This window comes from Lissotriton helveticus, chromosome 1_2 (assembly GCF_964261635.1).
Source record: "Lissotriton helveticus chromosome 1_2, aLisHel1.1, whole genome shotgun sequence".
NCBI classification, from domain to species: domain Eukaryota; kingdom Metazoa; phylum Chordata; class Amphibia; order Caudata; family Salamandridae; genus Lissotriton; species Lissotriton helveticus.
This window is the reverse complement of record NC_136058.1, coordinates 361,393,804-361,409,358: the sequence shown is the minus strand read 5'-3', so window position 1 is coordinate 361,409,358 and position 15,555 is coordinate 361,393,804.

The following is a 15,555-nucleotide window of genomic DNA, read 5'->3' as shown; positions in this document are numbered from 1 at the left end:
CAGGCCCTTAAGAGTCGGTATTTTACCACCCAATCCTATTGGGTAGTAAAATACAGAATTCAGGTGTGCATGCACATCTGTGCATGCACACCTGTGCCATGTGACACACAGACATGCCCTTAGGGCATGTATGTGTGCCACATGTCACACATGCCTGTACTTGGGGTGCTAGAGGGTGTCAAAGTGACACCCCCTGCACCCTTGCAGGATTTGGTATTTACTGATTCGGTAAATACCGAATCGGTATTTCCCATTGATTCCTATGGGCTTCACAGCCCATAGGAATCAATGGGAAATAAAGATTCGGTATTTACCGAATCGGTAAATACCGAATGTTAACGATTCGGTAATTCAAATATAAAAATTACCTACATCTCCCACCTTCAAATTTACTGATTCATAAATACCGAATCGGTAAAATTCGGTATTTATGAGTCGGTAAATTGAAGTTACCTTCATCTGGCCTCTAATGTAGAGAGATTGGTAAAGATAGAGAATATTGTAGACGTTCACTTGCAAGGGAAAGTTGATGCAAAGACTATATAGTCAAGGAGCACCTGTAGCGGAGGAAAGGTGAGTTGGGGTGCAGATTAGAGATGCAGCAGGAAAGGGGACAGTGTGATAGGCAGTCTTTTCAACAGGTGCTGCTAGACGTATTGCACAGGAAAAAAAAGGTAGCTACCAAGGTCAACGCATGGCAGATGTTGTGAATCCATGTGTTCGTTGCCTACCATAACCGTTGAATTTCATCGTTTTTATGAGTTTGCCTACTATTAGCTGAACCATAACTACATGTAACCTTACAGTAACTTAAATGGATACTCAGAAATTCACGGAATAAACAAAGGCTAAAGGGATGCTATAGTTAGGTGACAATGTCAAACTCAACGTAATGTTTACAAACCAAAATAAAACACTGACATTCACCAATTATAAGTGTGACTTGCATCCCTATCTTGCACTACTTATGATGTCACATATTACATCACTCATGACATATTTAATGACCTCCTTGCTAAACTATTTGATAACATTAGTAGTAGGTTTGAGGTCTGTATACTGCATGCACAGATGCAGACAGACACAACATTCACATGCACTTTGACATAGATAACATATGCATGCAAATATGTGGACAGGACATCAAACCTACACATGCCCATTTACATTTACATCGCTTGGTAATTGTTTACACTGATGTCATTAATGAAAACAGAGGGGTGTACTTATTTGAGACAATTTATAAAATGTTTGACAAAACCGTGGATTCAGACTCTACCGTATTCATTCCGATCATGTTATCAGGATTAAAAACCATGGAGTAGGGGGCGTGGCTTGTGCGCTGTCTAAGATGGCGGCGTAGCGACGGAGCTCCTGCACTGACCTCCGCTCCTACTTGATTTGTAGCGGCACCACCGGAGGACTCCTCCTGGAAATCAATAATTTTGGGGTCTCAGCATGAGGTGAGCCCAGGGACCTCGTTTTTTCAACTTTTTGCTGTTTTTAACCTTGAAATCCAGCGCGATTTGCTTCTCCCGATTCCGGCCGCCATTTTGTTTTTCATTTTGTGTGATTTTCAACTGAGGCGCGATGCTGTGTACTACATTCTTCCTGTCTTACAACATTATACGATGGACTTTTTCAGCAGTCTATGTTTGAACTTGGGCTCTATATTTCCTACCTTGCCGCTTTCAGGATTTTGCACATTTTTCTCCTCAGATATGTTTCTTGAACTGGTTTTCCTGCCATTTTAAATGTTCATTCCATACTTCAAATTCCCCTCACCGTGACCAACTGGAACTTTATGGAATTGTTTTCTGTGGCATGCGCAATTGATAATAAGAGCCTCTTCCCAGAGTACTTTTTGTTTCTTTATGGGGAAACTCCGTAATCTTAAGCTCACTACTGCTACCAAGTTAACTGCTTGCTCAGACTCCGACTCCACTTTACAAGATATGGAGGACAATCCTGCGTCAAGATCTGATTTGCAACCTGGGCCACCTCCTAAATCGCATAATACCAGTAAACTTCCAACAACATCAGCGTCAACTAAACGCTTAAAGAAAGACCCTCCTTCACCTGGTTCTGCTTCATCCTCTTCCTCTATGGATCTCATTTTAGAGGAGATACGAGCTCTCAAGCCGTTCATGGAAATGACCACCAAAACTCTGCAGACTTTGCACGATAAATGGTCCTCCCTGGACTCTCGTGTTCAGAAATAATCTTCGCCTTTATGGTCTTCCCGAACTTTCGGAGGGGTCAAACCCTACTGCTTTTTTCCAGTCCTTTCTTCCACGGATTTTGATTTCACCTGCTCTGTCTTCCCTTAACATTCAGGGAGCCCATCGACTTGGTCCTAAGTTATCTAACAAACCACAAGGTGTCATTATGTTGTTCTTACAATATACTGATCTTCTACAGGTACTTTCAGCAGCTAAAGCTAAAAAACAAATTATATGGCAAGGTCATCGACTTTTCCGGTCACAAGATGTAGCTAAAGCCACAGCTGATCGTCGAAAAAGGTTTCTGGATATGCGGCCACAGTTGCGAGCTCTCAACGCCAGATATGGTCTGCTTCATCCTTGTCTCTTCAAGGTTACCTATAAGGACAAGACTACCACGTTCGAGGATCCTGTGGCTCTCCAAGAGTTCCTTCGTCATCATGGAGCTGATGTTATGGACACTTCAGGAAATGTTTAATTTGACTTCCATAATGTTTAGTTGTTTTTTTTTGTTTTTTTTTATATAAACTTTTATTGTTAAGTGAGGTTACATACACAGCAGTGTGCCTACAACCATAACAGGCCGGCAGCGATACACATACATTTCAAAGGCGATAACGTGGTAACAAAGAATAACTTGTTAGCAGTATGGTCTCGGTCAGCAATACAGCAGTAACTCAGGAGTGAGTCTGTGACAGGGTTATAGTAAGTTCGTAACTAGTTAGACAATAATATACGGGGACACATCATCTGGGGCGGTGGAATTGTAGACAGAGCCATTATAACAGTAATTTTAAACGTATAGTCCAGGATCGTTACAATACAAGGCCACCCCTACCAATATGGATGGCAACACAGCTCTGATTCATGGATCGTAGGCAAGAGTCATAGCAACTTAGTGACACAGTCACCCAGCATCAAGTGGCCACATTAGCGCAAATCTGACCATCCCACTGAATCCACCATATTCACTGCAACGATGATCGAGCGGATATCCATACATCCGATGGAATGACAGTGGTAGGGTGAATAGGCTCCTCTCTGTACTCTGCTCCATTCCCATTTACAGCCCCATAACCTATTCCGAATCTAGTAACGTAGTCTCATCAACCACCTCAGTACCATCTGTCCCCTGTGGGGCAGTCATGAGAAGGTACATCTGCAGAGGACCCCAAATGTCAGCCGGCCTAGATGTCGGAGGGAGCAGCTCAGAGAAAATTCCATATTGTTCCTGGCAGTATAACATTTCTCGCAACCAGTCTTTGAATTTAGGGGCCCGACCCCGCCCCCATCTGCAGGCCAGGTGTCGTCTCGCCAGCAATAGTGCAACATTAGTGTATTTTCTGACATTCTTTGCTATGTGCGCCGTATAGCCCAGTAGAAACAGTAGAGAATCCAATTTCAATGTAGTACCTAGCATAAGGGAGAGGCCTTCGCACACTTGCGACCAATATTCCTGCACCCGCATGCAATTCCATGCCAAATGGAGGAAGTCCGCCCCTTCCTGTCCACATCTCTCACAGTTATCTGAGTCAGCCAAGCTGAATCTGACTTTCCTAGCGGGCGTGTAATACAGCCGATGAAGGAACTTGTAGTGTATAATTTTAAAGCGACAGCTAGACATCACCTCCCCAGATAGGGTACAGCAGTATTCCCATTGGTCATCTGTGACGTCTCTACCAAGGTCATGGGACCAGTGTGCCCTAGCCGTGCCCTCCACAGCCGGCAGTTCCGTACGAAGGGTTTTATATATATTGGAGACTAGGTGCGCTCCATCCGCGCTTCCCAGCACTACTGTTAGCGGAGCTACACTAGGGGGTTCCCGAGGGTATTGAGGTAGGACGGTCTTCAGGCCCTCTCGCAACCGTAGGAAATAAAACAACTCCAGGGGTGTAGGCTCCGTGTCCCCGAAGAAGTGTTCAGGAGAGAGAAATATCCCGTCCTGGAATAGATCGCCCCAAGTCTGGATTCTCAACCGACGACACATGTTCCGAAAACCCAGTTCCTGATAAAGCGCCATTTGTGGGTGATAAGTCAACGGCAATCGTGCTGTATAAAGCAACGGGGTTTGTAAACGTTTCCCTATCCTATGCCATGCATCCATTGTGCACGTGACCGTATTTGCCTGCATTTCCAGTACAGAACTGGAGACATGAATCACACCAGAGAGTGGCAAAGGGTGGGCAATCCAGTCTTCCGCTGCAATTTGCGGCATGAAGGCAGCAGGCTTCACCCAATAGTACAGGAAGTGTGCCTGCGCACTCATATAATAAAGTTCAAAATCGGGGATATCGAATCCTCCCTTATGATAAGGTTGTGTCATAACTGCCCACTTTAGTCGCGCTTGCTTGCCCCCCCATACCAATCTTATAAGTTCGGAGCGCAACGTTTTGAAGAAAAAAGCACCAGGGTGGTAAGGTATATTGAGGAACATATATAGAAAACGCGGCAGAATCACCATCTTAATGAGGGAAACTCTAGATGCCAAGGATAAAGGTAGTTTGATCCATCGGGTTACACATTCAAGGGGGTAGTCGAGTGGGAATTCCGGAACCGCAGGCGTCAGTGGGAAAAACTGGGATTTACTCCAGTTGATAGATACGCCGGACAGGCCACCGAAGGCGACAAATTCCCGCAGCAACGCATTCAAGGTAATTTGGGGCTCTTTGACAAATAAGGCGACATCGTCAGCGTATAACGAAATAGCAAGTTGTCGTTGGAAGCAGTTGAAGGCGCTGGCTTTATGCAGTTGTCTAATACGACAGGCCAGTGGCTCAATCGCAATGGCGAAGAGCAGAGGGGAGAGGGGGCATCCCTGTCGGGTACCCCTTGTTATTGCAAAAGTGTTAGTTAGGAGACCATTCGCCAGTACTCTTGCCCTCGGAGCCGTGTACAGTAGGCACACCCAGTCCACAAAGATTGGGGGAAAGCCCATCCTCCGCAACACCGTGAATAAGAACTCCCATTCTACGGAATCGAAGGCTTTTGATGCGTCTAAAAAGACAGCAGCGAGTGGTATCTCCGGGGCAACCGTCTGGATCAGGGAGAAAACTGTGCGGAGGTTGTGTGAGGTAGACCTCGTAGGGACAAATCCTGATTGATCAGGCAATATGAGCGTGGTCATAAGTAGTGAGAGCCTCGTAGTGAGCACTTTGGCTAAGATTTTGGCATCACAGTTTAACAGTGATAAAGGGCGATACGAGTCATACTGCGTGGCGTCCTTACCCGGTTTAAGCAATGAAGTGATCACAACCTCTCTCGTGGATCTCGGCAGGACACCCACCTCCAAGGCATCCTCGAACACTTCCCGCAGGACAGGCACCATGATGTCAACATAACATTTGTAAAATTCCGCGGGAAGCCCATCCTGACCAGGTGCCTTCCCATTGCCCAAAGACATTATGGCGTCTCTCACTTCGTCTATCTCGAGTGGGGCGCCCAGGAATTGTCGATGGGTATCGCTCAGCCAACAAAGTGCAATATCCCCCAAATAACCATCCAGGCCACTTGCCCCAGACGTCCGAGATGTATACAGTCGCTCATAGTGTGCTTGAAGTGTGTTCAGTATACCAGCCGAATCCCTACACACCTCCCCGTCAGCTGTGTGTAATTCCAAGATGGTGTTAGACCCACGCGCCAGTCGAATTGCCGTGGCTAGTGCTCTACCAGGTCTACCTCCCTCATTGTAGGCACGGGCCTTCCAGTATTTACCCTTAAACTGCACTTCCCTCTGCGCCTCCGCTTCATATTCTGATAATTTGGCCCTAAACTCTGTCTGCGCTGCTCCTGGACCCCCCCTCACCATATCTCTCTCCAGTGTCCGCAGGCTGTCCTCCAACCTCCGGAGTGTACGCTGTATGTCTCTCAGTACCCCAGAGCTTTTGGCGATGCACCACCTCCGAACCGTAACTTTGAAGGCCTCCCAGACCGTTTCTACACTATCCACAGCATCCTTATTACGAGGAAAGAAGTCCGCAATATCCTCCCTGAGCTCTTCCCGGAATTCAGTGTCTATTAGAATGTTAGGGTACAATCGCCATGGTGGACGTGGCTTATTAAATCCGGGCATATCAATAGTCAGTAGCACTGGGCAGTGGTCTGAGTGTGTCCTAGGTAGATGTTGCGCAGTCAGAACATGTGGTGCCAAACCCCTCGACACAAGAATATAATCTATTCTAGCCCAGGTGCCTGTATATGAGGTGAAGTGTGTGCCATCAAGTAGTTCCGGATGTAAATGTCTCCGTGCATCAACCAGCCCCTCCTCGTCTAAGATCCCACGAAGGACCCCCCTCGCCCCAGGGTGATACGTCGAACATCCATCAGCCCTATCCAGCCTCGGATGCAAAGCCACATTAAAGTCACCACCCCATATTAGATGCGTGGAACCCACATCCATCACTATCCCCCAGAGCACGGTGAAAAAATGAGGGTCATCAATATTAGGAGCATAACAGTTGGCAATAGTAAGTGTCTCCCCCCCCAATCTCCCCCACAAAACCACATACCTCCCCTCCTTATCTATACGCTGACCCTGGAGTGTAAACGGTAGGGCACGATGAACAAGGATAGCAGTACCTCTGGCATATGAGGAATAGTTCGAGAAAATCCTCACTCCCGCCCATCTCCTACCGAAAGCGGACATGACGGAGGGGGGGTTGTGAGTTTCCTGTAGCATAACCACTTGTACATCATGTCTGTCCCAATATGCCACCAATTGTCTGCATTTACGAGTGTCCTTCAGCCCCCGCACATTCTATGACAAAAAAGTACATTTGTTAACTTCCCCTGGACCCATAAGTGTATGCTGTGCACAGTATTACGAGGGTACGCTGCAAGAGACCAAATATACACAAAATGTAAACATTTCTGCCTGTACCAATCAATCTGCAGATTATTGCGGCTGTGTGTACGCGTAACCAGCACCCACTCAACACATACGATCCTCTAACAGTCCCCCTCGCCCTCCCAGCCTCCCACTGAAGCATCCCCAACATGCCAGTAGCGTCTCCCCTCCCAACCCACCCTGCCCCATTCAACAGTAACGGGTAAGAACATTCCCCATACCAACAAAAACTAAGTAGGGCATACCCTCTAGGTAGAATTCCAGGCGACGACACAATTCCCCCATTGCTCCACTAGCTCCTCTAGACCGGGTCTAACCAGCCAGTAGGAGTGAGGAGGGGGTACCTGGCGAGCGATATACCAATTCAGCTTCTCCCGGACCAACAATCAACCCCATCACAACTGAAGGAGGAAAGACAAAGGAGTGCAGAAGGTAATGGCATTGCTATATATGGGCCCGTGGCCAGTACTCATGTACAGGAGTCCATTCAATACAAGACAGTCTCAAAAAAGGGAGGTTGTGAGGTCATTGTTCATCCTCCTCCATACGATCGTGTCTCCGGTCAGGCTCATCCTCTCCGTCTCCATGCTGGTGCGCTGCACGTTTGTAGTGCTTGATGAAGTCCTCCACTTGTTGTGGTTTCGTGAAGAACCTCTGGCGCCCCTGAAAAGTAATTCTTAGCCGAGCCGGGTAGAGCAAAGCATAATCCACCTGGAGATTGCGAAGCTTCGCCTTGACATCCAAGAACTTACGGCGTTCCTCTTGCACCATAGGTGTGAAGTCGGGATAGATCGTGAAATTGTTGCCTTCAAAGGATAGTGTTTTGGAGGTACGAGCTGCCCGCAAGGCAGCATCCCTATCCCTATAATTCAGCAAACGGGCGATGATAGGTATCGGTTTCATGCCCGGTTTGGGTACAGGACCAAGGGATCTATGCCCTCTCTCCACTATGAAATGAGGTGAGAATGCCTCCGAACCTACTGCCGCCAGCAGGAGTTTTTCCACATAGTCTTCCATTTTTCCCACATTGGTGGATTCCGGAATTCCCACCAAGCGTACATTATTGCGCCAACTTCTCGCTTCCAAATCCTCGTTCTTGGCTGCTATAGTGCGTAGGAGATCATCCATCCGAGTAAGCCGCGTTGTATGTTGTGTGGAGGTATCCTCTATGTCCGAGACCCGCTGTTCCGCCTCTTTCAACCTCCCCTCATGTACATCCAATTTATGGACAACTGCGTCCATACGTGACGACATCCTGTCGACCTTGTCTGCTATGGTCGCAAATCCTTGGCGCATTTCTCGGAGGAGTTCCTGGACGTCCATGGAGGCGGTCGTCTGGCCATCGCCAGAGCCACTGGCCTCAGGTTGTTTCTGCTGTTCCGTGCTGGTGCGAGGTGGTTTTTTGGCCGCATCGAAGGTGATTTTCGGTTGACGTGCGTCTGGTCTCCCCATCTTCGCCGCTATTCAGTACGGTGTCGCCCCGTAAGCAACGGGCTGTGTTGCGCAGAACTCGCCGTATGTGAAGGGGGCAAGAGCGAGGTCACTTGCCGTATTCTGTGGAGATCGCACACCGGCCGGGACAGGGACCCTGAGAAGCTGCGCGCGGGCGGCCAGCACGAGCGTCCGAGTATATGGTTTGTTCTGGGGCCAAAGGCAAGTCCACCAATCCAGGCCCAACAGCACTCCAGATGTCGTTTGGGTTCTCAGGCTCACCGTGTACCCTCCCGAAGATGTGTCCCTGAAGCTGCGATGCCCCCAGGGTCAAGCGGGCTGTACAGGAGCGTGTAATCTTAGGAAGGGAAAGAGACCTCAAGCAGGCAGGCCGCAAACGGGTGTGCGCACATATATCCTAGCGGCCGACCTACAACCATCCACGGAGATTGCAGCTGTGATGTGCACGTCTAGGCCAAAGCCGCGATACTAGCCCTGCAGAGTAGTGGCGATGAAGCCCCTCAAAGCGCACCCGCACGCAGCAAAGGATAGCGTTGTCCACGCTATTGGGCGTCCCCGCTCCATACAGCGGAGGCCGATGCCAACAGCAAGATTAGAGGGGGGTGCCGTTCCGTAGGTAAAACGATTACTCCTTAGGGACTTGGGCGTCTCGTAGCATAGAGTGCTCAGCCAATATCAGCCCCCACCAGTGGTCAGTCCCGGTGTGCAGCCCAGCGGGTCTCTCGTACCCCCAAAGGCAACCCCGGTAGGCCAGTTCAAAGTGACATCAGTCAAAGCGCTATCATCGCGCAGGGGGAGGCCGCCATGTTGGCTGTGTAGCGGCCGGGCATCGGCTATGGTTCACCGGGGTCTCAGGGGCTGCAGGGCAGTAATGCGCTAGCAGGGGAGGGTCCAGCAGAGCCGGACAGCGAACCACTCACGGTGCAGGTAGCGGGTATCAGGCTCCAGTCAGGGGGACAGCGTCCGTCTTGCTCCGCCGCCGCCGCTGAAGCCGCCAGCTCTTTCGCGCCAAAAGGGGCCTAGCCTCCTCCACTGCGTCCCCAGGCTCGCGTTATCAGGTCAGCCGCTCGGCCGCGTAGGCACCTCCGGCGGTCAGGTACGGCGGGGACGAGATCGCCTCTCCCAGCCGAAGTCGGCCAGTCCTCAGCCCCAAAATTGAACCGGAGTCACAAGGGGTTTCCCTGCACAGATGGGCCAAGCGCTAGCCCGGTAGGTCGCCGAAATTAGGATATTTGAAGGATGAAGATCGCCAGGATGTGGGAGCCTCACAGAAAGGCGTCCATACACTAGTGCGCCACCTAGCGCCCCCCTTCCATAATGTTTAGTTCTGCGGTTATGTTCTCGTTACGTTTGATGATTGTTATTATATTTACCCTTTGTCTAGTTGTTTCCTGATTGTCTTTTGTTCCTCCCCTTTTTTCTTTTCCCATGTTTCCTCTTCATGATTTATATTTCCCTTTCTCTTTTTTACAGATGCCACATTCCTCCTACTTCTCCCAGGGTGTCCCATGAGTTTTGTGATGTCTTGAGGTTTTTGTAGCGGTTGTTTGGTGTTTGCTTTCGTTGTTGTCGTCGTCGTCTTTTGGCGCCGTCACCCTCGTTCTTCGTTTGCTTTCGTAAGTATGTTTTTCAGTCGTGTGTTTTTGACTTGTACTGTCTTCTTGTTCACTACCCCTTTCTCTTCTTTCTCCATTTCATCGTTTCTCTTTCTTTCTTCTTTCTTCGTCTTTTTCTTCTCTTCTCTTTTGATCTCTCTTTCTTCTTTTTACATTTCTTCTCTTTATCATTTCTTGGTTGCTTTCGTGAGCATGATTTTAATGTTCATACTTTTTTTGCTGACTTGCATTCCTAATTACTACATGGAATGTTAAAGGTTTGAATAATCCGATTTAAAGGCAGCGGGTATTGTCCCACCTTGCCAAGCTCAAAACTGATGTTGCCCTACTTCAGAAATCCCACCTCTGTAATACTGAGGCCTCCAAGCTTAAGAGATGTTGGGTGGGTCACGTATTTAATTCCCCTGCTATAGGTAAGAAAAATGGTGTCGTGATTTTGTGCAATAAAAAGTTAAATGTTCCTCTTATTTCTCATGAATATGATACTGATGGTCGTTGGGTTATTGTTAAACTCCTTGTAGATAAGATTCCTATAGTCATTTTCAATGTTTATGCCCCTACTGGTGTTAATAAATCTTTTTGGCCTAAAATATCTGAAGAATTGTACTCACTTAATGATGATTACCTTGTTCTAGGTGGTGACTGTAGTCAAGTTCTTGACCCCATACTTGATAGGAACTCCAAAGTTAAGTTCTGTACATCCAAAATGCACACTCTATTTACTACTTCCATACATCAAAAAGCTCTAGTAGATATTTGGATATTATGCCATCCTGACCTTCGAGAATATAGTTACTATTCCCCATCCCATCATTCTCAATCCCGTATAGATTACCTCTTCCTCAGTAAATCGTTAGCCCAGCTTGCTATTTCCTCTGATATTGGTTCTATTTTAATTTCAGATCATGCTCCCATTTATGTGGAAATTGATCTCCCCCCTTTTTCCCCTCATCCAGGCCGATGGAGGTTTAATAATTCCCTACTCCTTGATTCAAATTTTTGTACTAAATTCACTGAATTTGCCACTGAATTTTTTATGATTAATCGCACACCAGATTCCTCCTTTGTTATGGTGTGGGACTCTTTTAAGGCGGCTGCTCGAGGTTTTATTATCAATTTTGTCTCACATAGGAAAAAGCTTATGGAAGCCAAATCGACACAACTTCTTAAAGAAATTAAACTTCTTGAATACTCATATTATCAATCCAATATCGAGTCCTCCGTTAAAGAATTTATTGATGCAAAATTAACTTTTAATAAATTAACTAAGGATGCGGCGTCCAATTTCTTGTTAATGTGTAATTCCTGTTACTATGGCTGGCAAAATAGGATGGGGAAATTGTTGGCCAATTATTCGAAGGTACGGAAAGAACAGACTAAAATTGAATCCGTGCTTCTCTTTTTAAGGACAAGGATATTCTAAACGAGTTTGTTTCTTTATATCAAAATCTCTATACTCCTGAATCCATCCCAGATTCGGCTGATCTTCTTTCCTATTTTCGATCCATACCTGCACCCCCTTCCACTCATGTTGATTTTGAGTCTTTGGATTTGGACATTTCACTTGCTGAAATTTCACATGCTGTTTCGGTTTTATGTCACGGGAAAACACCTGGTCCTGATGGTTTTACCATTGAATTTTACAGTCATTTTGCTTCTCTTCTTTTGCCAAACATTCTACTTTTGTTTCAATCCTTTATAGATGCGGGCTCTTCCCGAGGCTCGTTCCAAGAAGCAATAATTTGCCTAATTCCTAAAGATGGTAAGGATCGTATTGTCGTTTTCAGCGAGGGCCACCTCTCAAACATGGCCGCGAGTATCCTCGATGTGGTCACATGACCTAATGTGAAACCACATGCCTAAGTATCCACAGGTGTTTGGTATGCTAGCAATAAGGCGGGCTATATAAAGCTCACCTATCGAACCAATTCTTATTCCTGGCAGAAGGACTCATCACGGTCGCTGCAGGATGGACCTATTGTTATTTGGGATCTGGCAAATTTAACCACGGTAAGACTATAGGGCGGGGTATCCCTTACTCTTGGACCTGGGTGGTGAAAAGGGCACCCAGCTATTAACCCATGTTTGTTAAGTTCAACTATTTATATTGATAGGTCCTCCATCTATAATTAGATGGTGACTCTTGTTTGTTGGGTTGTCTGTTAAATTATAAAAACGCCCACCCAAATTTCTATTTTTATCATCCTTATGTGAGGGAAGGTCCTTTTCAATACAGAGGGGATTTACGGATCAAAACTCCTGCATCTTGGGTCTCTTCTAACCAAAAATTGCGTAATATATTTTTGATGCTCTTATTTGGATCATTTTTGGGAAACATATGTTGGGTTGTATATTACAGTATAAGGTGACATCCCTCTTGCTAGATTTAACCTCAATATATGTGAATCTTTAATCATATTGCTCATCTTTCTGGGATGGCATTTCATATGTTATGACACGTTATGCATATACATTGCGCTTAGGGGGTTTAATATCCCTTGTTTATCTATTTGATATTTGTTTAGATCTGAGCCTCGTATATATTTCTCACCATTTGACAACAGTGTCTTCATGCGGTGGGACTATATTTGTAATATGGATATTATATAGGTAAGAAGACCTTCGCTTTCCTACTATATGAGGTATCTCATCCTTCTATAGCACATTATAGTTTATAATCCAGGTCATACTAACAAAATAGCAGGAGTCTTATATTTTTCAAATCGGCTGATTATACCATCTCTTGTTTTCATTTTCCAAGGCCTCTTACACACTGAATAGGGTATTCTTAAGTATGCTTACTGGGATTGAGCTATTATATTCGCCTTGATATTAAGGTGGCCACTTTGAACCTCTACTCTTATGTGCCTCAATTTTGATATGCCTTTCAAATTCCAATTTTTCTTTTTCCTTCTTTTTTTCATTGCTATTTTTCTTTACTAGGGGGATTTTAATTATGGTTCCCCATCTCTTTATAGATCTACCAGTTTGCATATCTAAAGATTGATAATAGTTTCATCTCGTATGGATACCTATTCTCTTCATTAACTATTGGATCTCCGTTTCCTAGTAAGTTTGTGTTTTTTATCTAAGATGACAATAGGTGATCATTGACCTATTATGGATAGGTCAATTCATTTGTAATATCTGACATTTTCAGACCTGATAAGACGATCCTGTCCAACGAGAAGTACGCCATCGCTTCAGACCATTTCATCTATCACACTGCTTTCCTGAAGACGCTCTTGACCTGTTATAAGGTATACTCTAGCCCTTTTTCTTTTCCTTTGTCTGGCTCGTTCTTTCTCTCCTTCATGCCTGCCGAAGGTCCCTCGCCAAACATCTGGTCAGGCCATGTTGTTACTTGTTGAACCTTATAACATAACTGATAAGTTAAGCACTATGGATGCATTGTAATATGAAAAATTCATTACGAGTAATGATTTGCGTTTAAACTTTTGTTGTTCCTTATTTTTCTATTTTCTCTCTTTTTTCTTTCCCTCTCATGTTCTCTCTGTAACAAACCTTTAATGTAACAATGCTGTATTGAATCATGTAAAATGTACCAATTTACTAGACTTGGACTCAACAACTAATACCACTGGATATGAAGAGATGTTTTGTTTTGTTTCCTTGTGATAACAGTCTGTCTGTTTAAGATTTTTCTAATTCTTTACAACTTAAAAATGGATCTGTTTTGGACGGACATGGGCAACATTTCGTTAAGATTGTCTAATTTGCTAAATATTAAGAAATGTTGTCTACTCTGGCCAGGCCGCTTTTATGTCACTGTATATATATCAACATTTTTATAAATGTTTTATATAAGTCTTATATATGTTGTTTATATGTTTTTGTCTAAACAGCCCTGAAGAAGTCTCTCTAATGGAACGAAACGCGTCGGCTGTATGGTGTCTCAATGTTCCACTTTGAAATAAAAAGAAACCAAACCGAAGAACTTTGATCTTCCTTGATTCATTGTAATTGCAATCCAAACCTTAATTTGTTTCATGTTAGACTTTTGTGGTGCATCTGTGCTGTTATTCTTAACTTGTTGTGATCCTTTGAGATCAGGCACTGTTACAGTAGGTGTCATTCAGTATGCACACAAACCCCTTTGAAATTCGTGGGGCAGTAATTACCATCTGGAGATATTAGATGTTAGGTGCTGAACTCAAGAAGGTTCCACTGTAAAAAATTCCTATGGTAAGGATCATACTCTTTGCAAAAATGATCACCCTATTTCTTTGGTAAATACCGACTATAACATTTTTGCCAAGATTTTGGCTCTTACAATAGATCTACTCTTGCCTGATTTAATTGGTCCTGAACAATCGGGTTTTGTTAAGAGAAGACTTTCTTCTGATAATTCACGTGTCTTTTTCAATGTCTTAAGTAAAGCTCCCTCACTTAATTATCCTTTAGCTGCTATCTCGTTAGATGCGGAGAAAGCATTTGATCGAATCAGCTGGGATTTTATGTTTCAGGCTCTTCGTTGGGCTGGTTTCCCACCTAAATTTATTTCTCTTATCTCATTACTTTATTCTGGTCCTCAAGCTTCTATTTTTGCTAATGGTATGGTTTCTGATTACTTTTCCCTACACAGATGTGTTAGACAAGGTTGTCCACTGTCCCCTTTATGATTTGTTTTAGCGTTGGAACCTTTTCTGACCAAGATCCGGCTTGCAGATAATATTTCCGGGTTTCATTTTGGCTCCCAACAGGTTAAGCTTTCAGTTTATGCTGATGACATTCTCTTATACTGTTCTAATCCTCAGTCTTCTCTTCCTTTTTTTCTTCAAGAGGTTTTGTCCTTCTCTCAAGTCTCTGCATACCTTCTCAATGTAGACTAATGTGAAATTCTTCTTTTAAATAATTCTTGCCAAAAACATCTTTTTGAACAATCTGGTTTCTCTTGGCAACCCTCAAAGATCAATTATCTAGGAGTTTGGTTTGCCCCCCTTTTGTCTGATACTCTTAAAATAAACTTTGATTCTATAATCAAAAAATTGGATTCGGCTATTACTCAATGGAATCCTCTCTTCCTTTCCTGGTGGGGGCGCCTTGATTCCATTAAAATGATGCTATCACCGCTTGTATTATATACCATTTCCATGATTCCTGTTCACATTCCTGATTACTATTTTAAGAGGATCGACTCTACTTTACTAAAATTTCTGTGGAAAGGCAAACGTTCTCATATAGCTCTTGCTACTCTAAAAAAGGATAAGTCTCACGGTGGACTTGGGTTCCCTGATTTTAAAACATACCACAGTGCTTTCTCATTGAAACAAGCTGCCCTTTGGATCTCCTCTGATTGTTCATTTTATTCTCCTCTCTGGCTTAACATTGAGGTTTCCTTCTTCTCTCCCTTTGAGTTTCAGGAAATTCTTTCTTCTTCTTCCAACATGCCTTCTCTTCG